Below are 15007 nucleotides of genomic sequence, written 5' to 3'. Positions count from 1 at the left end.
CATTTCAAGCCTCTGTTTGGGCCCACAGTGTTTAGGAATAAAATGTAGGTCTTAGAGTAAAGCACCCCAAGATCCACATCTCATGTACTAAGTATTCAACCGCGACTTACAGCTTCTCTTCTCTAAGCTCTGGTTGCCTTCTGCATGATAAGGAACGTACTCATCTCTGAAGGTTTTGATATAAATACAGCACTTAAGAAAATTCCATATAAAATGGCAACGGCCCCACTAGTTGGCCCCCAAACAAAAGATGGGCCCAGGAGTACGTTTAGATGGGTAGACAGTTTAATACAATGCTAAAATTTAGGAGTCAGGCGGATGTGGGTTTGAATCCCCATTCTGCCACGTGCAGTGTTGTGACCTGGAGAAGTTGCTTAACCTCTGAATAGAAGTCAGAATTGACTGGATTGTGCCCGGTCGTGGACACGCTGATGCATTTCCCAGATCCCTTTTTAGGACCGAAGAGCTTATTTTTCCAGCTGCTGGGAGTGGTCACGGCTGATGGCCCTCAGCTGTCAGTCCTCTCCAGGATTTGCCCTTGGCTGGAAGTCACCTCACCCAGCATCACAACTTCCTCCTGGGGGCAGCTTTCATTCACTGACTAACTGGTTTGAAGGCATAAAGCTGTGGCCCCCCCCATCTCCCATTTTGGACAACTGTCAGAGATCATTACAACTTCAGAACTTCTGGTGAGTCAGCTGCGCCCTCGTGGTGGCTGGACGGTAGCCCGTCGTCTCTCACCGCCCGGTTCTGATTCTTCCCCTTGTCCCACAGGTTTATTTGGAGAGCATTCCCCAACTAGTGTCGCGCACGCCAACCTCGTTCTCAGACGCTTTCCAAGAAAGCAGACCTGTAAATGGCCCCCAGATCGGAGCAGCTAAATGAAAGTATTCATCTACGTAGTTCACCAGAGGGTTTTCCTCCACATGGTCACTTGGTGATTTAGGCTGATGAGGTTCTGTCTTTGCCCTGTGGCATCTGGAATAAGCAGACTCCAGTTATAAGTCTCTCCGGAGCTGGAGGAGCTTCTGTGAGCTGGCCTGAAGGGACCGTGATCCTTCCACACAGACCCAGGGCAGGCTGGGAACAAGTAGAGTCCACAGGCACGTCAGTGGTCAGCTTGAGATGGACTCTTCTAGGGTGGCAGAGGTCATAAATCGGTAGGAGCGGAGGGTCAGGGAAGTGTTTTTCTTTTAATTTGTAAAATTTTTGTTTTTTGCCACATTGAGCCATTCTTCTGACATTTTTAGGGGTTTTGCCATATTTGCATGTCCCCCTAAATAGTTATTATTTAAAGAAATATCCTTATATTTATAAGAGTACTGTGAAAAGAAGACCAGAATTATTCTGTGAAGGTATGACATAAAAAAAAAATACATACCTAATATCAATAAAGTCAGTATGTTCGAACTAGAAGATGTTCCCGGCTAGAAGAGTCTGAGCGTTAAGCACACTGTTAAAAAATGATTAGTGGGGTGTCTGGGTGGCTCAGTTGGTCAAGTGTCCGACTCTTGATTTCAGTTCGGGTCATGATCTCATGGTCCCGAGATCCAGCCCTGTGTCAGGTTGGGTGTGGAGCCTGCTTAAGATTCTCTTTCCCTCTCTCTACCCCTCCTGCATGCAAGTGCGTGCTCTCTCTCTCTCTCTCTCTCTCTCTCTCTCTCTCTCTCCAAAAAAAAAAAAAAAATTGATTAGCAAATAACAGAGAGGTAAGATAGCACTAGTTCCCAACTCATACTTTCTTCTTAGCAACTGGGAGAACTGAGGGGGGAATGATGTTACTGCTGTGTTATTCAAGGTATTCTCATGTGGTCCTGGCATTCTTGTACACCCCTAAATTAGCAATCCCAAATTTTGAGCAATGCAAAACCAAGGATCTGAACCAATGTCCACATATGACATCTTTTTTTGAGAAGTATAGAGTCTTCTTTTTTCCCAGTTTTATAGATATGTAATTGAAATATAACATTATGTAAGTTTAAGATATACAGTGTGATGATCTGATACACACATATATTACAAAATAATTGCTGCAATAAATAAAGTTAGTTAACATGTCAATCACCTCACCTAATTACCTTTGTTTTTATGTGTGTGTGGTGACAATATTGAAGACTCTCTGACCAAAATCTGTAAAGACCAAACTCAACACCCAAAAAAACAAATAATCCAGTGAAGAAATGGACAGAAGACATGAATAATCACTTTTCCAAAGAAGACATCCAGATGGCCAACAGACACATGAAAAGATGCTCAACATCACTCATCATCAGGAAAATACAAATCAAAACCACATTGAGATACCACCTCACATCAGTCAGAGTGACTAAAATTAACAACTCAGGAAAAAACAGATGATGGCAAGGATGTGGAGAAACGGGAACCCTCTTGCACTATTTGTGGGAATGCAAACTGGTGCAGCTGCTCTGGAAAACAGTGTGGAGGTTCCTCAAAAAATTAAAAATAGAATTACCCTATGACCCAGAAATTACACTACTAGGAATTTATCCAAAGGATACAGGAGTGCTGAGGCACTCCTTTGAGGCACCAAGGGGCACATGCACCCCAGTGTTTATAGCAGTGCTATCAACAATAGACAAATTATGGAAAGAGCCCAAATGTCCATCAATTGATGAGTGGATAAAGTGTGTGTGTGTTTATGTATATATATATATACATGTATGTGTATATGTATATATATACATGTATGTGTATATATGTGTATATATATACATATATATGTGCATATGTATATACATATACATGTATGTGTATATACATTCTTATATATACATATATATTCTTATTTATACATATATATGTATATATATACGCTTATATATATACTTATATATATACACACATATATATACACTTATACACACACACACACATATATATATACTTATTTGTATATACACATATACGCACAATGGAATACTATTTGGTGATGAAAAAGTATGAAATCTTGCCATTTGCAACAACATGGATGGGACTGGAGGGTATTATGCTAAGCGAATAAATCAGTCAGAGCAAGATATCATACAATTTCACTCATGTGGAATTTGAGAAATTTAACAGATGATCGTAGGGGAAGGGCAGAAAAAATAAGACAAAACACAGGGAGGGAGGCAAACCATAAGAGACTCTTAAATACAGAGAACAAACTGAGGGTTGATGGGGGTGGGGTAAATGGGGGATGAGCATTAAGCAGGGCACTTGTTGAGATGAGCACTGGGTGTTATAAGTAAGTGATGAATCACTGGAATCTATTCCTGAAGCCAAGACTACACTGCGTGTTAGCTAAATTGAGAATAAAAGAAAAGACTCTCTGAGCAACTTTCAAATACATAATTAAGTATTGTTAACTATAGCCACCACGCCTTGCATTAGATCCCCAGAACTTATTCGTGTTACAGCTGAAAGTCTGTGTGCCCTGTGGCCAACGTCTCCCCATTTCCCCCATCGCCCACCCCTGGCAACCACCATTTTACTCTCTGTTTCTATGAGTTCAGCTTTTTCACATTCCACATGTAAGTGAGATCATGCAGTATTTGTCTTTCTCTCTTATTTCATTTAGCATAATGCCCTCCACGTTCATCCGTGTGCAGCAAATGGCAGGAGTTCCTTCTTATGCCTGCATACTTTCCAGTGTGTGCGTGCGCGTGTGTGTGTGTGTGCCATGTTTTTTTATCCGTTCATTTGTTGATGGATACTTAGGTTGTTTCCCTGTTTCCATGACTTGGTTATTGTGAATAATACTGCAGCGAACACGGGAGGGCATCCAGCAATCCCACTTCTGGGCATACATCTAAAGGGAATGAAATCATGATCTTGAAGAGGTATCTGCACCTCCATGCTCAATGCGGCATTATTCACATCTATTACAGTGTGAACTTTGCCAGAAAAGTGGTGCTTCATAGGGGTGAGCAGACAGAAGCAATAGATTCTAATGAACTTGGATCTGAGGCCACAGAATCTTGTTTACATCATCAGCACCTACTTCACCCAGAGCAAACTCTTGAAGCTTGCTGGAAACTGCACAGAATGTATCTGCTCTCTGAGCACTTCCTGTTTGTTGTCTTTTTCCTATGCTGGGTCTGCTCTCATTTTGCCCCATTTCTTTATTATCTTGTTAATTTCTCCCTCCCTCATTCCAGGTCAGGATCTCAATTTGCCCTGTTGTGCTTTGCATTGGCATAGGAATCTGGGTCCCATCCTCTGCTTGGGGCTAGCACTGAGCAGCGTCTCCTTCAAATATGCATGCAGGAATGTGTCCTGAAACTCTTTGGAAAGATAAAAAAAACTTCCCGAAGTCAGTGGGCTTTGTACAGCTTTGTACAGTTTTGAGAGCTCATACATGCGTGTATACAAAAGAAGCTGTATCCGCAGGGAGGAATAAAAACAATCCCTTAGTGGAGAAATCTAATAAAAATTAAGTGATTTTCCCTTATTCTTCCAGGCATTTAAGGAACTTGACTTTCAGAAAGACAGTGCTTTTTGGACCTGAAGTTAACACTTTCCTCCCTGGTTAATGCTGCCCTGTTCTGAACTTCTCTGTTCAAAGGTTGGCATGAAGACAGCTACTGAGGTAAGTAAGGGTGAGGTGCGACCAATCACCACCAGCTTATGATCTATTATTAAAACTGATGGCTTGTTATAGTCCCAGGGCAAGGATTTTTATGACTAATATGAGGAGGAGGATGACACAGTAAAAGGGAAGGAACAGAAAGGAGAGGGAGGAGAGAGAAGGGGAAAGGGAATGGACGTTGAATATACAGATGCTCCAGTCAGGTTGTCTCAGGGCATTTGAGTGGAGAATGTCGAAGCCTTATAGGCCTGGATGACTTGGTGTCATGAAAACTGTTCCTACTTTTCCTTCCTTAAAAAGAAAATGGCTTTATATTTCCCTGATGATGAGTGATGTTGAACATTTTTTCATGTGTTGGTTGGCCATCTGGATGTCTTCTCTGGAGAAGTGTCTATTCATGTCTTTTGCCCATTTCTTCACTGGATTATTTGTTTTTTGGGTGTTGAGTTTGGTAAGTTCTTTGTAGATTTTGGATACTAACCCTTTATCTGATATGTCATTTGCAAATATCTTCTCCCATTCTGTTGGTTGCCTTTTAGTTTTGCTGATTGTTTCCTTCGCTGTGCAGAAGCTTTTTATTTTGATGAGGTCCCAGTAGTTCATGTTTGCTTTTGTTTCCCTTGCCTCCAGAGACGTGTTGAGTAAGAAATTGCTGCGGAAATCATTGCTTCCCTATATACTAACTAATTTGGATGTAAATTTTAAAAAATAAAGTTAAAAAAAAGAAAAGTGGCTTTGTTTTGACTATATAAGTGTTTTATTTAAAAATTTTTTAATGTTTACTTATTTTTGAGAGAGAGACAGAGACAGAATACGAGTTGGGGAGGGGCAGAGAGAGGGGGAGACACAGAATCTGAAGCAGGCTCCAGGCTCCGAGCTGTCAGCACAGAGCCCGACACGGGGCTCAAACCCGCAAGCCATGAGATCATGACCTGAGCTGAAGTTGGACACTTAACTGACTGAGCCACCCAGGTGCCCCTTGACTATGTAAGTGTGTAAAAGAAAGAGAAACAATTTTCAAAAATTCAGAAGTTTTTAAAATTAAAAAGGAACAAGATAATAAGCCCTCATAGTTGTGCTGATGTTAGATAATAGCCGCTCAGTCTTGGGGTGCCCCATTTACCTCTTCACATTATTTTCACCATGCTGTAGGCACCATGATGTTAGGGACCGTGTCTGCATAGTTTATTGGCCTATCTTCAATCGTTAGAACAGTGCCTTACACAAAACAGATGATACACTTTTTGTTGTTGTTGTTGTTGTTGTTGTTGTTGTTGTTGGAAGAGACAATGAATATATGTGCATGTAAATTGTATTTTACAAAAATGAGTTTATATGATACTTAAAGAATTGCAACCTAATCTCTTCACTTAATAATGTATTGTATACATTTTGCCATATCAATAAGTGAACATTTACACTGGTTTTTTTTTTTAGGCACTCCAGAGTGGTCTACATTTTGCCTCCATGAACATATAATACTTTATTAAAGCAATCCTTCATTGATATATATTAGAGTTATTTCCATTTTTCATTGTTACAAACAATATTGCACTAAATATTTTTGAAAATAGTTTAGCTATTTTCTGATTATTTGCTTGGGATAAATTCCTAGAAGTAGAATTGCAGGATATAAATCATATATTTTTATGGCATTTAATTTATATTTCCAAATAGCCTTTCAGGAAGATTAGACCAATTTACTTTTCCACGAGATGCATATTAAAATGTATTTTCTCAATAGTTTTGATAAAAAAAGATAGGCATTGCCCATCTTTTAAAATACACATTTTTATGACTACTGTTAAATTACGACTTTCTTTTTAATCTGCTCCACTTTCTTCTTTCCTTTTTTCTTGCTATTTGCATTTCTGTATTTTTTTAACTGTTCATTTATTTATTTTGAGAGACAGAGAGGGAGAGAGAATCCCAAGCAGGCTCCGTGTTGTCAGTGCAGAGCCCAACTCACAGCTGAAGCTCACAATCTGTGAGATCATGACTTGAGCTGAAATCAAGAATGAGACGCTTAATCAACTGAGCCAACCAGGCGCTTTTCTTCTGTGGTTACCTTTGTATCCTCTTACCTTCCTAAATCCACCTCTCCTTCTTTCCTTACTGATTTTTTAAGAGCTTTCTCTACATTGAGAGCTTTAATCGTTATTACAAATAGTTTCCCTACTTTCTGTCGTTTGCTTCTTAGTTCTGTTTAGAACAGTGGTAATGATGGGAGTTGATGGCTGCTGGCGTTGTTAATTTTGGTGTTGCTGCTTGGCAATGTTGTTTTCTGTTGGTGGCGGCGGAGATTTTAGTAGTAAGGATGTTATTGTGTCATTTTAACCTACAGGAGTTAAATTCTACCACTGGTATTTCCTGCTTTAGTTTCTGCCTTTGGTGCCGTTCAAAGAAATATTTTTTTTTAAAAAAAGACTGTTGCTATCTTAAAACTATATTTAAGAAAATATTTTGTTCTGATGCTTTTATGATCATAGACACATATACACTCACATGTGTTTTAAGTATATATATTTGAGAGAGAGAGAAAGAGCATGAGTGGGGGAGAGGGGCAGAGGGAGAGAGAGAGAGAGACAGGATCTTAAGCAAGCTCCACCCTCAGCATTCAGTGTGGAGCCTGGTACAGGGCTCAACCCTATAACTCTGGGATCCTGACCTGAGCCGAAATCAAGAGTCGGATGCTCAACTGACCAAGCCACCCAGGCACCCCTCCTCTCACATGAATTTTAATCCTGATCTGTCTGGAATGAATTTTGTATAAAATGTGTAGTAGGTGTCAAAGGATCAGGAGTCATCACTCACTATTATCTCAAATTACAAGACAAGGCTGAATTTATTGCTCCCAATTAGGGAGATCCATTCTGCTGAGGCACGGTGGACCCAACATTACAGGCAGTGCATCTTACGGGTGCTGGGGAAGTGTGTCGTTGGGGCTGGGAGGTGGTTTTAGAGGTATAAGTACACGGACATCTGCATAAGGGAGGTTATCTGGGGGAGACTGCTGTTGGCTGACGCTCAGGTGTGTGTTTCTTTGACTGAGTCACTTCCTCATAAGCTGTCTTTCCAAAGCCAGGGACTGCCACTGATTGACTGGCTTGACCAAGTAGGTCCATTGAGGGGAGTTGTTGATAAATTCAACGGGTTTTAAAAGCAGTTCTGATGGTTACCTGTTACCATGGCTACAGACAAATCAGTCCTTTCCCATGATTCTGGGAACTTTATAGTTTTCCATGGATATCTAATTTTTTTTTTCCTAAGTGATGGAAAAGGGGAAAGAGATTGTGTTTTAATATGTTTATTGCTTTCATTTTGTTTTGCAACGTGATTTTTTTAAGTTTATTTATTTTGAGAGAGAGAGAGAGTGAGAGAGAGAGAGAGAGAGATTGAGAAAGCAGGGGAGGGACAGAGAGAAAGGGAGGGAGAGAGAATCCCAAACAGATTCCATGCTGTTAGCACAGAGCCCGATGTGGAGCTCGAACTCACGAACCATGAGATCATGACCTGAGCCTAAATCAAGAGTTGGATGCTTAACCGACTGAGCCACCCAGGTGCCCCTAATGTATTTATTTCTTTTTACAGTGTGAATTCATGGAGGTTAGGAGCTCGTTTCCTCTACTCTTTATTCCCAACCATGTAGCATACAAATATTTAATAAGTTGAACTCCGGGAACCAGCGTCTCAAGCACCTACCTGGGCCGTGGCCATAAACAGCCAGTGATTTTGATATCTTTTGATTTTTGCTTTTTGGTACCGGGAAGACCTCCAAAAATCATCAGCAAGCACTGCTTCACATTGCCAGTGACACTCACATTTATATTTGAGAAGACGTAATTGATAAGAATCAGAAACATTAATACTGAGGCCTTCTATCAGCATAACAGCCAATATTAATTAGTACTTGTCATGGCATTCAGTACTGCCCGCCTCTGCACCCGTCCCCCTGCATCTGTCCCCCCGGACACCCATTAAGTCCTTTCTGTGGCCTACTTCGGGAAGTCTTCACAATAATCTTTTGAGAGACTTCTTATAGGAATAAGAAGAAATTCCTTTTCCAGATAAGGAATCAATGTTCAGAGAAGCAATCAGTGAGTTACATGGGACTGGGGTGAGGGGAGGATGGGTCTGGTATTTATTTAATAAACAATATAAAACACAGTTATTCAAGATACGTAGATGTGTTTTTCAACCTGCACTATCTCATGTTGACCTTCTATAAATGAGAAGGATTTAAATTTGGCGAACACCAGGGAACTAATGTTAACAGGCACTGTGTGCCAGGCACTGATAACATAATTTCATCTTCACATTAGCCCTGTTTGGTGGCTGTTATCACTACCCCCTTTTTGCAGAACCCGAGGCCCAGAGAAATCAAGTAGATCACCAAAGATACACAGTTGGTAAGTGGACGAGCCAGGACTTTAAACACGATGATGATGTTTAGTTCCAGTGACTCAATTATGTTGTCCTGTGTCTAAAACTAAGTGGTCCATATACTCTGACATTCCATGGACCGATTTAACTACAAGCTGTCTTGCTTAGGAGAATTATAGAAATGGGTCCAAAACTCTTATCTTTCTTTTCAGAAATTTAACCTGTAATCTGCGTTTGGCTAATTCAAGCAAATTTTGTGACTAATCTGATATCCACTTCTGTGAAACCTGATCCCTCACAGTGTTGCTTTGATTCCTATAAAGAGGGTAATGGCTTTTCCAATTCAGTGTTGTATTATTTTCTGACTCTCTCATGGCCCTGGGGTAATTAATCACTGGATGTTAAAGCAGAAGGAGGTTGTGATGAGTCTGCAGGAGCAGCCTACGCTAAGGGGGACAGGAACAATGCCATTAACAGGGTCTTCCCAGGAGGAGAAGCAGAAAGCCTTGTGGCTCTGGGGATTTCCCACATCCTCATTTCAGTCCTCCAAGTAATCGCTGATTGATTCTTGATGACTAGAGGTTTATTCCAATAAATGCCATACTTTGCCAGATGGCATATTGCAATCAAGAAAAATGACACTAAAAGGCAGTCTAATAATATCGTGGTAACCACTAATTTCAGCTAGGTTTTCACTCTGGAACACCTACACTTTGTGGGATTTCATTCACCCAAATAAGTCTAATTCTCATGAAGACTTTTAGAATAAAGGCGATAGTTAAGTTTGGGAGGACAAATAGGTGAGATTATCATTAGTGGTAAGTATAAGCTACATATCTCAAGGTGATCACAGAATGGCTTTTGTTCTCCATTGAGACTCTATCACCTAGAACGAGCACTCATTGAATGAAAGAAGGAATGAGGGTCAGGTACTGAGAGTCCTTTCCAGAATTAGTAGGTCTCTCATCCATGTAGACCCTTGACAGTTTGATATTTCAGACCCTCCTGAGTGAAGAGAAATAAACATAAACATATTTCTGCACTCACAGGCCTTAAAATTTAGTGAACAGAAGAAACGGTATAAAAATATGGGGGAAAATTTTGAAGAACGTTCACGAAATTAGGCGATCAGTCAACTAGATCTTAGCCTTTAAAGCAGGTGCATGAGAGATGAAGCTGAGGAGATGAGATGGTCAGATCATGAAGGCGTTCCTAGCCACACGCTGAATGATAGTGAATAGATGAGCTATAGATGTCAAGGAAGCCAGGTAAGGGCATTGAGCAGGGAGAATAAAAATATGGAGGGTGCCAAATCTTTTTATCTCGCTTCTGGAAATAAGGGACGGACGAGGTTGTAGGATTCTGGCCTTGGAGGATCGGGAACCTCAGGGTCACTAACCGTGTTGCAGCTGAGTCACATTCCCTGTCTTCACATTCATAATCTCTTGCAGTTCTGTGAGGAGGTAAAGGGAGAGCACTGTTACTCCATTGGGCCAAGTAAGAGGCTGTATCTCTGGTCGGTTCATCATATAGCCAAGGTTAATTAAGTGCTGTGTTGGTTTTGTAGCTGAAGCAGACCTCTGGCCTTCTGCCATGGTGTGTTGCCTTTTCCACTGTGTTTACAATGTGGGTTTTCAAAGGCCCATGCAAAGCCAAGGATTTCTATGAAAAGTTTATTCTTTTCTCTATTTCAGTCCTCCAAATGACAGAGTCTTTCATCCCCAACTGCCCAGGCTGTTCTTAACAATACTTTCCCATGTTACCAATGACAGCAACTTGTGGAGTGAGAAGTCTCCCTGTGTGATGTGATGTAATGTAATGTAAGGAGGTTCTGAAAAGACGCCACTGTCCTTAGAAGTCTTCCCAAAGTTGCCTTCCATAATTACAAAACATTTTGCCTTTACATTTTATTTGTTTGGATGATAAAAGCAATACCTACAAGAGGAGTCAGATCTCAGCTTTTGTCACCTACCATTAAGGCTGTGGATGCTTCTCCACCCACGTCAGTGGCTAAAGACTTGTAGACAATCATAGTTTGATAATTGAAAGAGCCAGAAAGGACCATAGGCATCATGTCAGATTTCCCGATTTTATAGATGGAGAAATTGAAGGTCTGAAAAAGAACATGACAAACCTAAGGTGATATAGGTTACTAGAGCGTGGATTACTATACCCTTGGTGTCCTGTCCCCCAGGCCTGATTGTCCCTAATTCCATGCTAGGGTTTCAGTACGGGCAGCACTATTTGCCACGCTATTTGTCCTAAGTGGTTTACATACATTAAATCATTAAATTCTCATAAGAACACAATGAGGGAGGCCCTATTATTATTTTATACACAAGACACAAAGATATTAAGTGAGTTTCAGAAAGCTACAGAGCCGGCAAATGTCAGAGCTGGGATGTGACCCTTGGGCAGGCTGGCTCCACAGGCCAAGCTCTTAACCATTACAGTATGCCACCTTTGGGGAGAAGTGTGTTGGGTTGGAGGAGACACAGGAGGGCAAGGGCAGCACAAAAGAAGGGCATGGCCAAAATACAGTCTAGGCTGATTTATGATTTTTGTCAAGAGGCTGTATTCTGTCCTACATTATAGTGACCCTGAGTATTTGATTCTCAATATACCCCTACTTGTTAGTGCCTTGGAGAGAGAGCAAAGCTCACGAATTGATGACAGGACTAAACACAAGCCAAAAGTTCCTGAAAAAAAAGGCAAATCATGCTTAGGTGAAGTTAATAGAGATTGAGTGCACAGATTAAGAGAGGTGATAAGTCCAGTCGTTTTCTGTGACACAACCCACATTGGAGATGTCAAGTGTAGTGCGTCTTCTTTTAGAGGGTGCAGTGGGCAAGTGGTACCACTTCGGGAAATATAAATGAGATGGAGACAGGATCCGAGATTTGTTCAGCCAGGAATGGGGGAGGGGTTGCACATACTTCACATGGGGAAAAGAAGACTGAGAAGATGTTCCAGGCCCATTACATGGCCTTGGACAGTCACACAAAGAATAAATGCTTCCTGCCTGAGTCCAACAGGACCAAGGTGGCATAGCTCACTCTGATAATTGGAACTGTCACACAACATCAAATGGGGTGAATCCCAAACCATAAAGTAATCAAGTTCCATGTCTGTTGGTGTATTCAGCAGAAGTTAGATAAAAATCTCCCAAGAATTATCTCAGGGGCGGGAGTGTTGAGATGCAGGACAGAAGAAAGTAAGTTTGGCTAATGTGATCACCTAGTTTTCTTGAAACTTTCAGAATTTGGGCAATCTTTTGCTAGTGTGATGTATTCAGAGTTGCCTCCCAGTTATCGATTGTATATTACTGTCAACCAAGGATGTCTAGTAAATAGGAGTTTTGCTTCCCAGCATGGAAAGTATGATGTCTAGCTTCATATGATTCTAGCTTCATATGATTCAGTTAATTAACCACCACTTACTCCTAGACATAAGGCACCTTCTGCAGATTACTGGGTTTCCTTTAGTGGGTGGCAAAAAAAAAAGTAGTATAAAGCAAAATATATGTGGTGGCAACTAATGGAATTACTTCTTTCTCTTTTGCTCTGGTGTCTTGGGAGTGGAAGCGTCTCTTGTCTATTCTGGTGAATAGAAGCAGACATGAGTTATTATTATGGTCTGTGCCTCATAATTTCTGTGTCACCAAGATGTGCTCTGTTTATTACTGCACGTAGAAAGCTTTGGAATATTAGCCACATAAAGTCTCTCTCCATGGATTCTATTACCACACTCTTCAGTTGTTCCAGGAACTGAAACTGTAGAATCACATTTCTGGGGAGAAACAGCTCTCTGCCTTGTTCCTTGCTGGTTGTGCAGTCTGCTGGGAAGGTTTTGTTACAGATCATTAAAACAGGCATGATCCCTGGAGATCCTCTGGTTTATCTCCCCATCTTTGCCCTGCATATTTGAGGAATTGAGATCCAGGGAGTGGAGGTGGCTAGTTCAAAGTCATAGGAGACGGTATAGATTTGGACTTCCAGTCTGACAGATTCCTAGTTCTGTGGATTTACTCCTCTCGGATCCAACCAGTCTCCTTTGGAAGTTCTAAATGCACATAAGAGGGGTGAACGACGTAGGTGGTGACCAGTTCACCTGATGGGCCAATCTTGTGAAGCATTCCCTTAGTAAGAAAGATAAACAGAAGGTCTTCTCAAAATGAGTGCACTGAGCCTCATTTTCCTCATTGGTAAAAGTGGGGCTGGCTTTACAGGACTCCTGTTAGGATAAAATGATATAGGATATGTCGAGCTCCTAGCACTGCTTCAGGTGGTGCAGGAGGGTCCTTAATGCTCTCCCTTCTTTTTGGAGAAGGAGAGTAGTATCTCCAAGGATCGGTTGTGGCATTCTGATCTGTGCACAGTGATAGGCGAAGGGTTAGGGGCAGACTTCTTAGGGCAATGGAGACCAGCCCTTGATCTAATCTCTTCATTAATATTTTTTTTAAAGCTCCTGATGGACAGGGATCAAATGCAGTGGGTCCCCACAGCAGTGAACTTAACGTAAAAATCCTAACCAGGGTCCAGAGGCCTTATGTGTCCAGAGTTCCGGTTGCTTCTCTCCTCGTGCCTATCTTTCCCTTTTGCTCTTAATCCATGAAGTGAGAACACGGTGTTCGACAAGTATTTGTTAAACGAGTTATCACCACAACCCCTGTGTAGACTTAATTCGTAGTCGTTGAATAGTTCATTAAAGTTAAGATTCTTCAGATTATTTGTATACCTGCTAAATTATTCAACAATTAAAAAAAAAGGTAGTACCCAGTACAGGCAGAGCTCAGTGAAATTAGTACCCTGGTTTGGTGTGCAGCTGGTAATTGTCCTGTAACTACAATTAGCAATATGTATCAAGAACCACGATGAAGATAATATCCTTTGATCTAACAGTGTCACTCATGGGAATTTATCCTCCAGAAAGAAACCAAGTGAAATAAAAAGCCCCTATTAATAGAGATATTCTTTGACATTTACGTACAATAACAAAAACATTGAAACATTTGAGTGGTCCAGCTAAATAAATTATGATTCCCTCATTGAATGGAATATCATGAATAATTAAATATAATAATTATAAAGGTATGGTAAAACATTCACAAAATAAAGTCTAAGAGGAATATCAAATAGTATCTACACTTCGGTATTAATTACATAAATGTGAGTTTATCTGGACAAGAATAGCGGAGGCATTGTTGTATTAAGTTATGGAATTATGCTAGCTTAAAGTCAAGTATATGCTCATTGTTTTTTTTTAATGTTTACTTATTTTGAGAGAGAGAGAGTACGAGCAGGGGAGGGGCAGAGAGAGAGGGAGAGGGAGAATCCCAAGCAGGCTCCTCACTGTCAGCACAGAGTCTGACACAGGGCTCGATCTCTTGAACCAGCTTGATCTCATGAACTGGGAGATCATGGCTGAGCCGAAATCAAGAGTCGGACTCTTAACCAGCTGAGCCACGCAGACGCCCCCTATGCTCATTATTTTTATCCAAAGTAAATATGTCTTTAAAAAGAAATGAATAATACATTAATAAATAAGAAAATGTTAGGAGAAACAAGATTTAAGAACTTTCTTTTTGGTGTTTTGATTTCTATCTGGAAAACAGTCTTGCTTCTTCCGGTTGGAATGTGACAGTGAGGAGGTTCTTCATATGGGAGAGGAAATAGTACTCCCTGCTCTCTTTGTGCCTTTCTCTGTACTTTCCTTTCAATCAAAAACATCCTGTCCCCAAACTTCACTTTGTCCTTCATTGTCTTCTTCAAATGCCCATGCTTCAAGAAGCATTCCGAAGCTGTCCTCACTTACTGTTCCATTGATTTATTCACAGAAAAAAAAAATATCCCGTATACTCATTCGTCCATCCAATAAGACACAAGGCTTCCTTAATCTCTCAGTGGTCATTTGGAGTTTAAGGTATTCATTTGAGACTTCTAGTCTATTTTTCAAAGGCCTGGGCAAGAAGGAAAATGACAGCAATCTGTTGTTCCTTTATCTCCTTTTTTTTGAAATGATAATTTGTTCTGG

The 15007-nt window shown here is 40.8% G+C and overlaps 1 long non-coding RNA gene across 2 annotated transcripts in view; it reads left to right on the top strand.

Moving 5' to 3' along the window:
* LOC122211056 overlaps positions 1–15007 on the top strand; it is a 401702-nt gene that overhangs the window by 218617 nt on the left and 168078 nt on the right. For both annotated transcript variants that reach the window (XR_006198452.1, XR_006198451.1), the window contains exon 3: positions 4463–4591. This is a non-coding gene — a long non-coding RNA (uncharacterized LOC122211056). The remainder of the gene's footprint in view (positions 1–4462; positions 4592–15007) is intronic.

The sequence above is a fragment of the Panthera leo genome, chromosome F2 (genome assembly GCF_018350215.1).
Source record: "Panthera leo isolate Ple1 chromosome F2, P.leo_Ple1_pat1.1, whole genome shotgun sequence".
Lineage (NCBI taxonomy): Eukaryota > Metazoa > Chordata > Mammalia > Carnivora > Felidae > Panthera > Panthera leo.
The sequence above is the reverse complement of the archived record's forward strand: the minus strand, read 5'-3'. Positions and strand labels throughout refer to the sequence as shown.